The following is a 19,593-nucleotide window of genomic DNA, read 5'->3' on the forward strand; positions in this document are numbered from 1 at the left end:
AGAATTCGTCACATAACTAGTTTTATCCCATAGCATCAATAAGACATACTCTGATTTACACACAGATACTTACCTCACACCATCAGTTTATTTAAATGTAACTTAAAACTTATCATCAAGAATGCCAGGAGAAATGTTTTCAGAATCAAGATTGCTGGGAGAAATATCAATAACTTCAGAGATGCAGATGCATCACCCTTAGGGCAGAACGCAAAGAAAGCCTCTTGATGAAAGTGAAGGAGGAGAGTGAAAAGCTAGTTTAAAACTCAGCATTCCAAATACTAAGATCGTGGCATCCGGTCCCATCACTTCATGGCAAATAGATGGGGAAAAAATGGAAAGAATGACAGATTTTATTTTCTTGGGCTCCAAAATAACTGCAGATGGAGACTGCAGCCATGAAATTAAAAGACTTGCTCCTTGGAAAAAAGTCATGGCAAACCTACAGAGCATATCAATAAGCAGAGATATTACTTTACCGACAAAGCTCCATCTAGTCACAGCTGTGGTTTTTCTGGTAGTCATGCATAGATGTGAGAGTTGGACCATAAAGAAGACAGAGCACTGAAGAATTGATGCTTTTGAACAGTGGCGTTGGAGAAGACTCTTGAGAGTCCCTTGGACTGCAAGGAGATCCAACCAGTCCATCCTAGAGGAAATCAGTCCTGAATTTTCATTGGAAGGACCGATACTGAAGCTGAAGTTCCAATACTTTGGTCACCTGATGGGGAGAACTGACTCATTGGAAAAGACCCTAATGCTGGGAAAGATTGAAGGTGGCAAGAGAAGGGGGTAACAGAGGATGAGATGGTTGGATGGCATCACCGACTCAACGGACATGAGTTTGAGCAAGCTCCGGGAGTTGGTGATGCACAGGGAAGCCTGGTGTGCTGCAGTCCATGGGGTTGCAGAGTTGGACACAACTGAGAGACTTACCTGAACTTAAAACTGACAAAAGAATCCTAAGTACACAGCACAATAATTTCCCTCCCAGCACAGTATTTTCCCAACATAATATAACATGTTATGTTATCTAATGCCCTTAATTTTCAGCCACTAAGTTATGTCCAACTCTTTGAGACTGCATGGACTGTAGCACATCAGGCTTCCCTGTCCTCCTCTACTTTCCTTATCTTATTTTAGTGTTTTATATTTAAAGTTAAGATTCTCATTTATCATGAAAATTCTTGGAAATACAATTTAAGGTATTTCTTGGCAAATGCAGAATGTTTAGAAAAAAACATACACACCCTTATAATTTTAGCCTCTTTTGTAATTAACTGTTAAACATTAGATGAATAACTGTTTAAATGTGCTTAGTTTATAAGACATATCGCCCTTAATTGCAGATTCAGAAAGAAAAATCATTAAGAGAAAATGTTGAAAAATAACTGGGAATTTCTAAGCTTTTTAAAATAAGTATTTTTTCAATTTTTATTTTGAGTGAGATAATTCTGTATCTTTTATCACATTTAGATAAAATGGAACCATAACAAGGGATGATTATTGCATTTTACTAATTATTAAGACAGCAGTTTCTTATCTTAAATAAACTGCTATATCTGAGGCATCTCCTTGTGCTTAGCTAATTTAGAATATGGCATGGGAAAAGTGAATTGGAAAATATTGGCTCAAGGACCACAATTGTCAAACTGAATTGCTCACCCTCTTCTTAATTGTCTTACAAAATAGGTACTAGTGACCTTCATAGCAATCATATTAAGAAAAAAAATTAAAAATGACAGAAATCAAAGAGATTTATTTTCTTGCACATTTTTTTTGGGGGGGGCAGGCTTTGGAAACTGGGGCTTATACTAAGATGTTTAATAATAATGAACAAAGTTAAATTTGAATCCTAAATTTAAAAATCTGGTCACTAGTTATTTCATCAATTTAGTAATTTATTCAAGGAATAATTGACAACTGTATGAAGTATGTTCTGTAAGAGAAACAATGACCAGAAGGAACTATAGTTTAGGGTAGAAATTATCAATGTCATATATACAAGGAAGAGAATGGCCTTCACCGAGGGAAATAAAGAAGCTATGTTTGCAATACACTTTGAAAGACAGGGAGCATTTAAATACCCCAGAAATTGAGAAGATGAGCAGAATGTGCAAAAGTGTTCTTGTAAAAAGAGCAGGAACTACATGGGAAAACTGAATTGTTCAGGTGCATTTTGCATGCTCAGCTGCAACCTTTGCGACCCTGTGGACTGTAGCTCACCGGGCTCCTCTATTCATGGAATTTTCCAGGTGAAAATACTGCAGTGGATTGCCATTTCCTTCTCCAGGGGATCTTCCCTACCTAGGGATGAAATCTTTTTTTTTTTTTTTAATCTCTGGATGTCTTTTGCTGCTCTTGCATTTGCAGGCAGATTCTTTACCACTGTACTACCTGGATAGCCCAAAATTGCTCAGGTGAAATGTCTTAATTCACCATAGATGAGGTTTATAAACAACAGAAATTCATTTCTTGTATTTCCGAGGCTGGAAATCCAGGATCAGGGTGCCAATATAGTTGAATTCTGATGAGAGCCCTCTTTTGGTTTGCAAACTGCTGACTTGTATTCTCATATGGAAGACAGTAGAAAGAGGAAACAAATTCTCTTATGACCCTTATAAGGGTACTAACCCCAATCATGTGGGTTTCACCTTTATGACCTCATCTAATGCTACTTACCTCCCAAAGTCTCATCTTCCTAATACCATCACATTGGGCATTTGGTTTCAGTATATGACTGGGGGTGGCCGGGGGGTGGGGAGCATGAATATTCAGTTCTTGAGGGGAAAGTGATAGATATGAGATGAGCAGGAAGAAGAAGTTTGGAAATAAAGGTATTGAGGCAGATCATAGAGGGCTTGAATGTCAGATTAAAGATTCTGGCTAAGAAATTTTATCAACACTTTTGGGAATTCTACCCTGTTATTGCCTGACATGTTCTGCTAGAAAAGAAAATAGAATACAATAAAAAATATTTTATTCCTTTATGTTTAGCATTTGTTTGGGTCTCTAAATTATGGCATATCAATGGGACAGAGATTGGATTTAAACATAGTATCCAGAAAAAATGATACAGATAAACTTATTTGCAAAGCGTATGTAGAGAGATGTAGAGAAGAAATGCAGAGAACAAGCATATGGGTACCGAGGGGAGAGAAGGTAGGGTGAACTGGGAGAGTGGGATTGAATAAATGAAATACCCATGAAACTGTCTTAAAAAATAAACACAATATCCACGACATGGAAAAAAGTTGACAAATAATATGGTTACAGTTTTAAAGTAAACTTCATTGAAGGAAAGACAGCAAAAAATAAATCAAAGGACGAGACTGAGCTGAAGACATTTATGGGACATTTTTGACAGCTAAGTGCTGTGCCGTGTTCAGTTGCTTCAGCGTGTGCAACTCTTTGCCACCCTATGGACTGTAGCCCGCCAGGCTCCTCTGTCCACGAGGATTTCTCTAGGCCAGAATACTCCAGTGGATTGACATGCCCTCCTCCGGGGGATCTTCCCATTCCGGGGACTGAGCCCTCCTCTCCTGCATTGCAAGAGAATTCTTTACCACTGAGCCACTGGGGAAGCCCCTTTTAAGAGCTATGAAATAGTAAATATTTTAAAATGCATTATATTTTAAGATTTGTACAAGGTACAGATAAAGCTCTTCAAAAATTTTTTTTCAGTATGAGCTCCCTTATGTATATATTCCCGACTACAGTGTTCAGTCTGAGGTAAAATTGGAAATTAGACAGTCACTTAGCATCAAATGTCAGAAGAGTGTGGTATTTGATGTACTGACTTGGGGTTTATGACAGAGTTCTGGCACAAAATTTTGTGATTGTGGGTAGTCACGTTAAGATCTTCAGTTACATTATTCTTATATTTATCTTTGTAACCTATAACAGTGCAAAGACTACCTCTTTTACCTCTTTTCTGGGTCACTGCCTCTCTGAAATACAATAATGTAAGTGAAAATACATTTAATCTCATTATTTTTGTCCCTCTGGGAATATCATCTCTCCCTAATTACATATCTTGAGTTTTACTCCTTGATCTTACTGTCCTTTAGTTGACACAGCCATTCTTGAAAATATTTCAGTTTAAATATTAATGATTGAGAAGTCTTGAAGTTCTAAACATGTAAGCTGTAATGGTGAAATTTCACCTTAAAAGGATAAGTTACTTTACCCTTTTGGCTTTAATCTCTCCACCTGTATGATTAAAGGGTTTGCAAATTAGTTGCATAGAAGAATCACTCCATGAGCTTTCAAAACTATAAATTCCTGGACCCAATCCCAGACCTTTCAAATCAAAGTCATAGAAAATAATTGTGGAAGGTCAGAATATTTAAAATGACTAATGAAAGTCTGCAATTATAATTATAATTATAGACATAGATTTTGTCTATAAAACTCTAGAATTATAGTATCAATTTTTAAAAGGTCTCTCGATTTTCTAGATGCTCCGCTCCATTTTTCTCTCTGATTCTCACTTAAGGCTATTGGGCTTAACTTCAAATGGAAACTAGGCTATTGCCTAGTACACATCATATACTCGACATAAATATCTTTGTTAAGGAGACTAATAATGGTACTAACATGTGCATGCGTGTGTGCGTGCGCGTGTCTGTGCGCACGCGCTCAGTCATGTCCGACCTTTCGCGACCCATGGACTGTAGCCCTCCAGGCTCCTCTGTCCATCGAGTTTTCTGGGCAAGAATACTGGAGTGGGTTGCCATTTCCTACTCGAGGGCATCTTCCCAACCCAGGGATCAAACCCGCATCAAACCTGTGTCTCTTGCATCTCCTACTCTGGCAGGCAGATTCTATACCACTGTGCCAAGTGGGAAGCCTGACAATATCCATAGCAGTAATGATAAAAAGGAAAATAGAAGACATAGTTGATCATTTCATTGTGGCTGTTTGGGGATTACAGGGTATGACGTAACATCAAATTAATTGTATTATAGCCCCATTGATTGAGAAGGCAGAGTGCATCAGCTTACCAGATTTGACTTTACAGGGCCCAATGGTGGTGGTGGTGGTGGTGGTGGTGGTGGTGGTTTAGCCACTAAGTCTTGTCTGACTCATGCGACCCTGGGAACCTACCAGGTTCCTCTGTCCATGAGATTCTCCAGGCAAGGATACTGGGGGGGGGGGGGGTTGCCATTTCCTTCTCCTGAGGATCTTCCCAACCAGGAATTGAACCCAGGTCTCCTGCATTGCAGGCAGATTTTTACCGACTGAGCTACAAGGGAAGACCAAAAGTGAAAGTCGCTCAGTCATGTCCGATCTTTGCAACCCCATGGACTACACAGTCCATGGAATTCTCCAGGCCATAATACTAGAGAGGGTAGCTTTTCTCTTCTCTGGGGATCTTACCAACCCAGGGATTGAACCCAGGTCTCCTGCATTGCAGGTGGATTCTTTCCCGGCTGGGCCACAAGGGAAGCCCAAGAATACTGGAATGGGTAGCCTATCCCTTCTCCAGGAGATCTTCCTAACCTAGGGACTGAACCCAGGTCTCCTGCATTGCAGGCAGATTCTTTACCAGCTGAGCCACAAGGGAAACCCAAGAATATTGGAATGAGTACCCTATCCCTTCTCCAGCAGATTGTCCCTACCCAGAAATCAAACCAGGGTCTCCTGCATTGCAGGCGGATTCTTTATCAACTGAGCTATCAGGGAAGCCCCTGGGCCCAGTGGTGCTCAAAGTGTAATTCTGAGACTTCTATGGCTTTTACTTTTAATTCGGAAATTTTAGTCTACCTATTCCTTAAAATGTTTAATGTATATGATATGGTTATATAAGAAGAAATATGTATCTGGCCTTCATCCCTCATTCCTGGCACAGAGCATCTAAAACCTTTGAAATTTCCTTAGTGATAGAGTTAGAGGAAAGTTCTTCATCATTTATAATAAACTGCTTTCAATCATACCCAGGTTTAAGTTGATAAGGTCCCTCTTGGTGGGCCTCTAGATAGCTTCCAGATGGAGGCTAGATGCCAGAGGAACCAGCCATGTGAGCAGAGGGTTAGAACTTTCAGTTCTACCCATTTGACCTCCAAGGAGGGGCGGTAGGCTAAAGATTGTGTTAATCCCCAATGACCAATGATTTACATGATCATGAATTGGTACCTCCATACAAAAAGACCTAGATAGCAGGATTGGTGAGCTTCTGGGTTGAAGAATGTGTTGAAGTGCAGGGAGAGTGGCTCAGCCAGAAAGGGCAGGGAAGCTGGGTGCTCCTTCCCGCAGGCCTTGCCCTATATGTATATTTCTTCCATTTGGCTGTTGATGAGTTATATCCTTTGTAATAAACTGGTAATAGTATGTAAACTGTTTTCCTGAATTCTGTAAGCCATTCTAGTATATTACTGAGGAGACAGTCATGGGAACTCCTGGTTTACAGTCAGGAGTTGGTCAGAATTACAAGTGGTCCAGGATTTGCAACTGGCATCTGAAGTGGAGGGAAATCTTGTGGGATTGATCATTTAACCTGTGGGAGTCTGTTCTAAATCCAAGTAGTTGGGGTCAGATCTGAATCGAATTGTAAGATACTCAATGGTGTCTGGAGAGTTGTTGAACTGGTTGATTTGAAAGAAAACCTCTACATTCTTGGTGTCAGAAGTGCTGTGAGTAGGAACAAATCTGAAGACATGAGTAAAAAGACTTGAAACAATGGAAAATACAGAGCTGAAAGGCATTATTTGGTGCTACAGAACACAAATTTGATCTTTAGAGAATTCAAATGTTAAGAAAAAGTTGCCTATTAGGAGACTCTGTAAACATAGCCAAAATGTATAGACATTAGTCCTGATACTAGATATTATTAAGTAGCAAAATATGGTTCATTTTTCTCCTTAATTTCATGTTTACTTTAAATTTTAAGAAGGAGCAAAAGTAGAGGACATCTGAAAAAATAAGGAATGTTAGCTCTAACTGGGGTCTGATCAGAATAACAGAGTTAGAACACCAAGTGAAAGTGTTACGTGTTCAGCTATGTCTGACTCTTTGTGACCCCCTGGACTATAGCCTGCCAGGCTCCTCTGTCCATGGAATTCTCCAGGTAAGAATCCTGGAAAGGGTAGCAATTCCCTTCTCCAGAGGATCTTCCAAACCCAGATATCAAACCCAGGTGTCTTGCATGAACAGGTGGATTCTTTACCATCTGAGCCACCAGGGAACCCCTAAGGCTTAAGTTTTTCAATGATTTTGTTCCTTTTAGATTAAAAAAAATTGTTTCAGTAAATGTGTTTTACTTTATATTTGTTATTTAAAATTGGTTGTGATATGTGTCTGAAATAAATATTACAATACTTGGGCATTTAAAAAAATTTAAATTTCAGAAAAGTGAAAGTGAAGTCGCTCAGTAGTGTCTGACTCTTTGCGACCCCATGGACTGTAGACTACCAGGCTCCTCCGGCCATGGGATTCTCCAGGCAAGAGTACTGGAGTGGGTTGCCATTTCCTTCTCTAGGAGATCTTCCCAACCCAGGGATTGAACCCGGGTCTCCTGCATTGCAGGCAGATGCTTTACCATCTGAGTCACATCTGAGGCAGTTTTTTTCTGGTCTGAGTATAGCATTAAAAGTGCTGTTTGCAAAAAATGATAATAAAATAAAAACATTTAGCTGACTAAAGGAAAACAAGTGCAGTTAGCCATTATTAATGATGAGGACAGGGGACAATAAAATGTAAGTAATAAAACTTAAAGGAAATTTCACAATGGCTATAATATTAATTAGAGATAAAGATTATATCCACATAAAACATACTTCAGATAAGGAATAGAAACAAAACAAAATACATTATTGATTGTTTTAACCACATCATCCCATCTTGGTAACTGACTCTGTAATTTTCCTGATAATTCTAAATGAGTGAGTTTGATTTAAGAACACCTGCCATCACTTTATAATGTATCTGCCAATAAAAAAAAGAAGATTTAATCAATTTCATTTCTTACATATTTGAGGCTTAGAATCCTTCAGAAGAATTAACAGAAAACTGCAAGGCTTTTTATGGATGATTTTATGTTAAATCTTAAAAAAAAAAAAGAAATTAAAATAGAGGATCCATGATTTCTTAGCCATAGCACTTTTACTAATATTTAGTGGTGAACTTATTAAAACAAAATAGAATGAAGGGCAATAAGAAAAATCATCCATATTTTTTTCCTAATAGGTAACAGTATATGTCATTATTAGTATTTTAAAAGTCATATTGGCCATCCCATATCACAGTGCTTCTATCAGCATTGTCTGGACATGGGAATGCCAATTCACACTATTTTAATGCATATTTCTACAGTCAGTTGGTAGTCTCACAGGGCATGAAGTTGAACATTAGGCCCTAAAAATATGCAGATGTTAAGAAATAAAAATGTTCAAACATCAAGGGCACAGGAGAGGTTTTTAATTAGAAAATGTTGATTTTACCCCAAAAAGCATACTGCTGCTGCTAAGTCCCTTCAGTCGTGTCCAACTCTGTGTGTCCCCATAGACGGCAGCCCACAAGGCTCCCCTGTCCCTGGGATTCTCCAGGCAAGAACACTGGAGTGGGTTGCCATTTCCTTCTCCAATGCATGAAAGTGAAAAGTGAAAGGGAAGTCACTCAGTCATGTCTGACTCTTCATGACCCCATGGACCACAGCCTCTGTCCATGAGATTTTCCAGGCAAGAGTACTGGAGTGGGGTGCCATCGCCTTCTCCGAAGCAGACTTAAAAATAAATAAAATTTTAAAATAGCAAATTAAGGAGGAAATTCATTCCTCTTATCATTGAATTCTCTTTGAAAATAAAATATTCTATGTCAGGTCATTCATAGAAATAAAGATTTAGGAGTCTCTTTTATGTAATATTATAGATAGAGACTTTGCTCACCACTCAATTAAAAGAACAATAGTTCATTTACTGTTTCTCCTAGAATAAAAGAATAATTGCTGAAAATTCAAGTAACTGAAAAAGTTCAGAATCTGATCTTAAATTTCTCTTTAAAATGCATAAATTCCATGTAAGAAAGGCTAAATGCAAGAAGATAAGGAAGTCATTAATGGCTAAGTTTTCTCCTTTATGGATGAGAAAATGCAAATCTGAGACATCCTCAGTTAAAAGAAAGGAGGAAAGGAAGAAAAGAATAAAAAGAAAAAAAATGTTTAAAAACTTCCATATGTTCAGTTCACCTCAGGAATACCTACCTGGGAAGAAAAACAACATATTCAGGGAAATGTTTTTCTAAACTTCCCTTGTTACCTAAAGACATATCCTCCAAAAGGAACTCAATTGTCATAAATTCCCTAGAAGGAATTTTCATCAACCAGGGAAGATTGACTCTTACCACAGAAGAGGACACTAGAAATGGACATCACACTCAGACAGACTTTGTCACAAGCTATCATGTCTCCCATCTATTATTCTAATGACCCTTTCATCCTTTCTAAAACTCATTTGTGCTCCCCCAAAGAATTGAACACTAGCCTTTTTAACTTTAATTTCTCTTTTGTTTAACAGTTGCAAAATTAGTTCTATAAAGAGTTATCGTTCTTTTGACTCATTGTTACCCGTGTCAGAAAATTAAAATTTAGTAAAGAAGGTTTAGTTTCTTCCTTGTCAAAGTTTTTACCTTTGTCAAGGGGGTTTTGTTTTCAACCCGTAAAAGTCTGCCTTGTCAATATTTCTACCCTTGCCAAGGGGGATTTCTTTCAACCTATCTACCCTTCACTAAGGGGGGTTTCTTTCAACCCGTCGGTTTCTTTCAACCTTAAAACACTTTCCCACTCCTTCTCACCCTACCTATCTTATGCGGGGGGGCGGCGGCGGGGGGGGTCCGTGACACCCTGAGTAGGGTCCTATCCGTCCCGAGTTTCTGAGCACTTCTGAGACCTACCTTTGAACAGCCTGTTCCAGGTGCCACTTGCCAGGGTCCAGCCCCGGTGGATCCAGGGAATTCGAAGTGGGGATGGAGTTGGCGTCCTAGGAATTAATTGCTTAATTAAAGATATGGAGGGAGATTAGAAAGAAATAGTGTAGTAGAAAAATAAGTGGAGAAAAGAGGCTGATATTCCTTGTTTTACACTGAAAGCTAATAAAGTTTCAAGACAAGAAACTTGCACCGTCTACATTAGGCCACAGGCTCCCGCTTGAATAGCAGAAGGTGCCCCGCCTTGGGCTCCCTCTCGCGTGGGTCTTAGAAGCCCGGGCAAATAAGTAGACACAGAGAGCTTCCGCGTTCCAAGGGATCAGCCTGAAAAGGATAGAATGAGAAAAGACCACACGGGGGAAACCAGTCTTTCCAGGAACTGGGCTGTCCTTCATTTTCCAGGAAAGCTTTTTATACTTTTGGTTGTACATAGAGATCAATGGATAATACAAAGTTATTCAGGGTCAGCAGCCCTGACTCTTATCAAGACCAGGCTTTCTTTCTGCAAATCTTTCTGTATACAAAGGGTCTCAGGTGATTTACATTATCTTCTGGCCAAAAGGCCTGTTACCATTTTATGGCTCTCTTCCTTAATGAATGTTAATCTCATTTTCCCTGTAGTGTTTTTCCTTAATCTGCATCACCTTCAAAGTACTAAATAAAGTTACATCCCTGTAGAACAAAGGCGCAGTGGGTTATAATAAAGAAGGTACTTAACTCAAAGATTTATGTTGCTACTTGTTTTTTCTGTATACCAACTATATCAGCAAATAAAAGATATGAAAATTTGGCAGCAAGTATTGGCTCAAAAATGAAACCCTTAATCAGTTTTATTCTAATGATTTTTCCTAGAATTTCTTAAGCTTTCAGTGCCTCTCATGGTTGGGAGGCTGTAAACAATTTACATGCGCAGTTGTAAAAATCCGGACAGACTGGTCAGGTAAATTAGAAAGCTATCAGAGGGGTTTAAGCTGAGACATTCTTTTTACGCCCAGGAGACTTATTAACTGGAGCTCTAAGTTAACTTTTTACAGAAAGAGGTTGTGGGGGACAGCCCCTGTTAATGTCAAAAGTGTAAGCGAAAAGCATAATGCAGTACGGCAGGCAGACTCTGGTTTTGGGGGTAGATGCTCAAGAAAATCCAGCGAGGCTCCCTTAAGGCCAGACTCGCCTTTGCCTGTCGGACCCCTTAACCTCATGACCTTTGCCATGGGCGGGACTCCTCGTGCTGGCTCCCAGCACCCTAGGTTGCCAATATCCTCTTTTTCTTCCCCTATTAAGAGAATATGTAGTTTTCTGTATACAGGTCTTTTGTTTCTTTAGGCAAATTTATTTCTATCTATTTTATTCCTTTCATTGCAAAGGTGAATGGGATTGATGCCTTAATGTCTCTTTCTGATTTTTCATTGTTAGTGTATCAGAATGCAAGGGATTGCTGTATACTAATTTTATATCCTGTGACTGTTTTATTCATTGATTAGTAATTTCATGGTGGTTATCTTTAGGGTTTTCTATGTAGAGGATCATGTCATCTGCAAACAGTGAGAGTTCTACTTCTTTTCCAATCTGGATTTGATTTATTTTTTTTTCTCTGATTGCTGTGGCTAGGACTTCCAAAACTAGGTTGAGTAGTAGTGGTGAGAGTGGGCATCCTTGTCTTGTTTCTGATTTTAGAGGTTGTTGTTCAGTTGCCCAGTCATGTCTGACTCTTTGCAACCCCCTGGACTGCAGCACACCAGGCATCTCCCGAATTTGCTCAAGTTCATGTCCATTGCATCAGCGATGCTGTCCATCCGTCTCATTCTCTGACACCCTCTTCTCCTTCTGCCCTCAATCTTTCCCAGCATCAGAGATTTTTCCAATGAGTCAGCTGTTCACATCAGATGACCAGAATACTGGAGTTTCAGCTTTGATATCAGTCCTTCCAATGAGTATTCAGGGTTGATTTCCCTTAAGATTGACTTTGAAAATCTTTGGTTTGATATCCTTGCTGTCCAGGGGACTCTCAGACATTTTGTCCAGCAGATTTTAGAGGAAGTGTTTTCAATTTTTCACCATTGAGGATAATGTTTGCTGTGGGTTTTTTATATATGGCTTTTATTATGTTGATGTATGTTCCTTCTATGCCTACTTTCTGGAGAGTTTTTATCATAAATGGGTGTTGAATTTTCTCAAAGGCTTTTTCTGCATCTGTTGAAATGATCATATGGTTTTTATCTTTCCATTTGTTAATATGGTATACCACATTGATTGATTTAAGAATACTGAAGAATGCTTGCATCCCTGGAATAAAGCCCACATGATCATGATTTATGATCTTTTTATTACACTGTTGGATTCTGTTTGCTAGAATTTTGTTGAGGATTTTTGGATCTATGTTTATCAGTAATATTGGCCTGTAGTTTTATTTTTTTTGTGGCATCTTTGTCTGATTTTGGTATCAGGGTCATGATGGCCTCATAGAATGAGCTTGGGAGCTTTCCTTCTTCTGCAATTTTCTGGAAGAGTTTGAGTAGGATAGGTGCTATCTCTTCTCTAAATTTTTGCTAGAATTTGCCTCTGAAGCTATCTGGTCCTGTACTTTGATTTGTTGGAAGACTTTTGATTATAGTTGATTTCCATGCTTGTGATTGGTTTGTTCAAATTTTCTATTTCTTCCTGGTTCAGTATTGGAAGGTTATACTTTTATAAGAATTTGTCCATTTCTTCCAAGTTGTCCATTTTATTGGCATATAGTTGCTCATAGTAGTCTCATATGATCATTTGTATTTCTTTGCTTTGTTGTAATTTCTCCATTTTCATTTCTTTTTAAAAAATTGATTTAGTTTTTAATTGAAGAATAATTACCTTACAGAATTTTATTGTTTTCTGTCAAACCTCAACATGCATCAGCCATAGGTATACATATATCCCCTCCCTTTTGAAACTCCCTCCCATCCCCCTCCGCATTTCACCCCTCTAGGTTGATACAGAGCCCCTGTTAGAGTTTCCTGAGCCATACAGCAAATTCCCATTGTCTATCTATTTTACATATGGTAATGTAAGTTCCCACGTTATTCTTTCCATACATCTTACCCTTTCCTCCCCTCTCCCCATGTCCATGTCTATTCTCTATGTCTGTTTCTCCACTACTGCCCTGTAAATAAATTCTTCAGTACCAATTTCCCAGATTCTTATATATGCATTAGATATTCTTGTATATTCATATATTTCATATATATTCATATATATGTGCACATATATATTCATATATATGCATTAGTATATAGTATTTATCTTTCTCTTTCTGACTTACCTCACTCTGTATAACAGGTTCTAGGTTCATCCATTTCATTATACTGGCTCAGATCGTTCCTGTTTATGGCTGAGTAGTATTCCATTGTGTATATGTACCACAACTTCTTTATCCATTCATCTGTCGATGGACATCTAGGTTGCTTCCATGTTCTAGGTATTTTAAATTGTGCTGCAATGAACAATGGGATACATGTGTCTTCTCCTCCATTTTCTTTTCTAATTTTATTGATTTGAGTCTTCTCCCTTTCTTTCTTGATGAGTCTGGCTAGTGGTTTGTCTATTTTATCTTCTTAATGAACCAGTTTTTAGCTGTGTTAATCTTTGCTATAGTCTATTTCATTTCATTGTCATTTATTTCTGCTCTGATTTTTCTGATTTATTTCCTTCTACTACTTTGGGGTTTTTTTGTTCTTTTTCTAGTTGCTTAGGTATATGTAGGTTGTTTGATGTTTCTCTTGCTTCTTGAGGTAGGCTTGTATTGCTATGAACTTCCCTCTTGGCACTGTTTTTACTGAATCCCATAGGTTTTGGTTTGTTGTGTTTTCAATATCACTTGTTTCTATGCATATTTTGATTTCCTTTTTGATTTCTTCAGTGATCTGTTGGTTATTCAGAAGCATGTTGCTTAGCCTCCATATGCTTTGTGTTTCTTTCATAGCTTTTTTCCAGTCTTTGATATCTACTCTTACAGCATTATGATCAGAAAAGGTGATTGAAGTGATTTCAATTTTTAAAAAATTTACCAAGACTAGATTTCTGGCCCAGGATGTGATCTATCCTGGAGAATGTTCCATGTGCACTTGAGAAAAAGGTGAAACCCATTGTTTTGGGGTGGAATGCTCTGTAGATATCAATTAGGTCTAACTGGTCCAATGTATCATTTAAAGCTGTGTCTTCTTATTAATTTTCTACCTGGATGATCTGTTCATTGGTGTGAGTGGGTATTAAGTGCCCCACTATTATTGTGTTGCTGTCAATTTCCCCTTTAATAGTCGTTAGGATTTGCCTTATCTATTGAAATACTCCAATGTCGGGTGCATGTATATTTATAATTGTTACATCTTCTTGGATTGATCCCCTGATCACTATGTAGTGTCCGTCTTTGTCTCTTGTGATGGTCTTCATTTTAAAGCCTGTTTTGGCTGATATGACTGTTGTTTCTCCTGCTTTCTTTTGGTCTCCATTTCAATGAACAAGTGTCTTTAATTTCATGGCCGCAGTCACTGTCCTTAGTTATTTTGGAGCCCAAGAAAACAAAGTCTGTTATTTTTTCCATTTTCTCCCCATCTTGAGGTATTGATTTTCTTTAATTAACAGTAATCCTTTGATGGTCTAACTACCTAGTGTTCGTTGCAAAACTCCTATATATCCTGACTCCTTCCTTTGCCTCTTCAGAACAGTCTCTCAGAGTGATCTGAGATGCTATGTCCTGGTCTTGAAGTCCTCAGGATGTCTGCTGAGTAAACATAATTTTCGACTTTTAGGCTGTGCAATATTTTAGTCAACAGACCTATATAGCACATAGCGGTTTGAACTGGCCACATTTTAAGTCTCAATAATCACATATAGCGACTGGCTACCATATTGGACAGCACAGATCCAGAGCTATCTGCTTAAAATTCAGTGGTATCACATGCTACATCTGTGATTTAAAACCTTTACTAATGTTCAGTTTCCTCTTCTATAAAAAAGAGTAATAGAATTCTTCATCAACTTGACATGAAGATTAAAGAAATTCTGCAGGTAAAACACTCATCACATCATCTGTCCAAAAAAAAAAAAAATCTGTCATTAATTTCTAAATAAATAGATTAAAAAAATTCTATAGCTGTATTTTGCTTTTCCAATCTAGTATAAGATTATAGCAGTACTCAGCATTAAATATATAGTTGATTTACAATATGTTTCAGGTGTACAATACAGTGATTCAAAATTTTTATAGATTACACTCCTTTTATAGTTGCTATAAAATGTTGGCTATATGCTCTGCTGTGCACTGTATCTTTGTACCTTCTTTGTATTATCCAGAGTAGTGTATACCTCAACAGATGCTAGATTTTGTAGTCATTTTTGTATTAATAAAGAATAGCTAATGATACAACTGAATGTGTTGTGAGGGAGGTCAGAAATATTTTCTTACAAGCTGAGGAAACCAAATTTTGATGACAGATTTATTTTTAATCAGAGAACATGGAATCCTCACCCCATCTTTAAACTGATGCTGATAACTGTAAGCCAATTTGCAATAAACTAAAAAGATCACTATCTCCAATGGAAATTTTTTCATTGTTTAGAGTACAGCTCATGAATTTTTGGGTCTAGCAGTCTCGTGTTTCATTGACTTTGAGCTACTTTACAACTCTGAAAATTGCAGGTAATGGATAGCAATGCAAAATAATTCTTCTTCTTAGACATGCAAATAAATTCTGTTTGGTGGAGGTTCAACTGACTCTTCCCCTTTCCTCCCGGGGTGGGGGTGGGGGGAGTCAACTTTTTATATCAATTTGTAAATTCTTTTCTACATTTCTTCACTAAAGGAACGTTTACTCCATATAAATTTGTACTTGTTTGACTTTTCCTTTGAACCAGTTGTAACATATACCTAATTTCCTCATTAATAATTAGCTAAATAAAATATTTAACATGTGATCGTTTTGTATCTTCATGAGTATCTTGGTCATACCCCTTTCAGATAATTATTCTTTAACATTATTATATAACATTATATTATCAGATTTATAAGCTAATATAAATGAGCTCAATAAAAATTCCCTAAACTTTAAAGAATTAAGATTCCCTGTTTTCTCTTCCTGATTTTGGTTGTGATCATACATGGTTAAAATCTTTCTGTGAAAGGTCCTGAGCTTTGCCTTTGAAAACATCATAGAACAAGGGGACATAGATAAATGATTATGAAATGAATTAGTATTCCAGCAGAAGTATGTACAAGTTGGTGGAAGTCTTTAGTTGGTGGAAGTGATGGGTGGAGGTGTTCAGTAGATGTTTTACTTGAGGTGGAAATCTTTGAACAGGTGTGGGGAGCCAAAAAGGAAATCTTTGGATAAAAAAAGGATAGTGAGGTCATTTGGGGCAAGTGCTGTAATATATATATTTTTCTTTCTCCCTGGTTTTATCCCTAAATTGCTTAATTAAGAAAATGCCTCTGTAAGATTCTTTTGCTTTTATGGCCTAAATGCATAAATCTGGCAAGTGCATACAACATTTTATAGCAATTCAAAACTATTAGGTCTGCTTCCACTGACTTGCATCAGGGTGAATAAACACAGTCCGATCAAGTGGAAACTTGTTATGCTGCCTTTCTCTGGTTTTTAAAGTAATCAAAGGAGAGCTCTTGAAGCTTGAGTGTCTCACCTGTGCTGCTTGATGGTACATTTATTTTGTTTATCCTGCTTTTGGGAAATTCAGAAGTAGCTTGACATTTGCATTGCTAATAAATTGCTTCCAAATTGCACTGGTAGTTCACTTAGTTTAGATCAGTGATTTGTGTTTGAAAAGGGTTGTCTGTTCATTGTTGTTATGACTACATATCTTTAAAGGGTCATGTTTTCATATGTAAAACAGAGGATGTTTTCCAGCACCTTGTTCTACAAGAATTGAGAAATTAGTCACTGTCATCACTGACCTACCACATACTTTAGAAAAGAATTCAGGCCAAAGGAAAACTGACAGAACAGGTCCTCAGATAGTTAGACACTTCTGGGGGGATTTTTATGTACCCCAAAGTTTTGCATCTTCGCATACTTAGCAAAGCACTGCAGTTATTAAATGAGATATCTGATCCTGTGACTAGTGGTAACATTTCAGTGAGATCTTGACTATATTACATCTAGTGGTTTCCCCCCCATCTCTTCAGTTTTTCAGAGCTACCTGAGAGGCTCTCTCAGGCTATAGTTCCCAGGAAGACTCATCTCACAGCTCTTACATGGCATGCTTCTTTTCATATTGACGCATATATTGGGCATATGTGTGTGTGTGTGTGTGTGTGTCTGTGGTTAGTTGCTCAGTCGTGTCCAACTCTTTGCGACCCCACAGTCTGTAACCTGCCAGTCTCCTCTGTCCATGGAATTCTCCAGGCAAGGAAAATGGAGTGGGTCACCATTTCCTTCTCCTACACACACACACACACACACACACACACACACACACACACACACACATATATATTAGTATACTCAGAATTATCATCACTGGGCCCAGAAAAGGAAGGCTATATATATATATATCTCCTTTATATATGACAGATCTTAGTATCCATCTTTACAACTTTCTTCTTCATTCTAAGCTTTTATGTTACCAAATCTAAAGAACATCGCATCATCATCCAACTGATTAGCCGAAGAAGAAATCCAAGACACTATTTTAATCTATGTTGTCTCTTCTTCCTTATTCAATCAATCACCAGATTCAAAACTTGACGTTTGACTCCAACTTTGATCTGAATTAGCCTTCTTTATCCCCAAGATCTGTGATCCAGTTTATCCCTTTGTTGCCGGAAGGGGGACCACTTCTAGGGCCTGAGACCATGTTCTTATCTAACACTTAGAAATGAACTGTCTGAGGAGACACACGTGATGACAAAGCAAGAAGCTGTTGGGAAGGGCACCCAGGTAGAGAGCAGGAAGGTAGGGGACCCGGGAGGATGACACTGTCACACAGGCCTTGGTTTTATGGTAATTGGGTTCATTTCCGGGTTTTCTCTGGATGCAGGGTCCTTCTTGGTGGCACATCAATCCCTCAGCCAAGATGGCTTCCAGCAAGAAGAATTCTGTGAATCTGATAGGGCGTAGTCTATCAAATTCTACTAGTCTACTAGGACTGTAGCCTCCTTTCTCTTTTTGATCTTTCTCAGATTCTTCAGGTTGGTGGTAGATTATTGGTTCCTCATTCCTTACCAGGACCTCCTATTTAAGATAACTTATGCAAGCAGTTACTACTGGGCCTGGCAAGGGTGGGTGGTTTCAGTTGGTTTGTCTAACAACTCCACCCTGAGAGACTTCATACACAGGATACTTCTGTTTCTTTCTTCTGTAAATGTTAATACTCCCTGATGAGAGTGGGTGGAGTCCTGTCTAGTGGAGTAGTAGTCTCTCTCTTTTCAATCTAAATTGAGATGTTCTATGCCTGAAACTGGCATTCACCCTCGTAGGAAAATTTAGCCTGTAATTGTTGGACCCAGTCAGAGATGAACCTTGTAAGTGGTTGAAACAGACAGGAGTCAGAAATGAGGCCTAGCAGAATGATCATCACTGGGCCCAGAAAAGGAAGGCAAAATTTGGGGTGAGGGTTTCAGGGTGTATGACTATCTTCTGATTGGTTGGTGGGCAGCTCAAGAAATAGGGTGGTGTTCCAGGAATCTTGAACTTAGCCAGAAGTTACCATCCTCGAGAGGTGGGGACCTCAATTTTGCAGAAGAACTGAAATAAATTGTTATGCACACTCCTTGAGGAGCAGCCAGGACCCTGCCCCAAGTCTGTACTACCATTTGATTTCTCCTCCTCTATTTCTGTATCCCATCCCTTCCCTGATTAATAACTCTTTGAATTCGACCTGTGGAACTCAGGGAAGGTCAACGAGGCTGAATGAAGCCTGTAATTTATAAGCAAGAAACAAGTGACCCAGAAGGGATTTGTATTTTGGAGCCCCCAAGTGTACTGCACAGTTCCAATTCAAGGAATGGGGTGGTGATGGCTCTGGCCATTTCCTGCTAAAACAGGCCACAGTCCAGCCTCAGTTGGGAAACTTGACACTGAACTGGAAATATTTCTGAGTCCCAAGACCTGGATCTGAATCTTATATAATTAAAACCTCAACCTATTGGTTTGTCATTTTGGTGTAAGAGGTAGTTGGAGGAGTGACAATTGGAATTTTAATAGGCTAAAAAAGTCTTTCATTTCTTTTCAGGAGAATAAGCCTAAAACTCAGTCCAGACTGGGCACACTGGGAAGACCTGTAGCCAGGTAGCCAACTGTCTAGTTTTATCTAGCTAGGTTTTAACTTAATGTGATATTAACACATAGATAACGGGTGCTATCGTTCATCATACTTACTTCATTTTGTTAATGTATGATCTAAAACAGTTCCACCACCTAAAAAATGACATAGTTACAAAACGAAACTTTTAAAAAGTAAGTTTGCAGTTACCAGCTGCCAGCAGACACTGTTTTGAGAATGCCTGGTGTTATACTGAGAGAGTTAACTTAGGCAGGTTGATAAAGAGTCCAAGCCTAAAGCCCCTTTAAGGAGGAGGTGAACCTTCTCTCTTTTTCACATTCTTTTGCGTCAGACATGTAGGCCCCATAAGGTAGCAGTATCTCTTGCTCAAGGACATGCCTTTTTTGACCTCAGAATGTATGT

The sequence above is a fragment of the Oryx dammah genome, unplaced genomic scaffold (assembly GCF_014754425.2).
Source record: "Oryx dammah isolate SB20612 unplaced genomic scaffold, SCBI_Odam_1.1 HiC_scaffold_19, whole genome shotgun sequence".
In the NCBI taxonomy this organism is placed as follows: Eukaryota; Metazoa; Chordata; class Mammalia; order Artiodactyla; family Bovidae; genus Oryx; species Oryx dammah.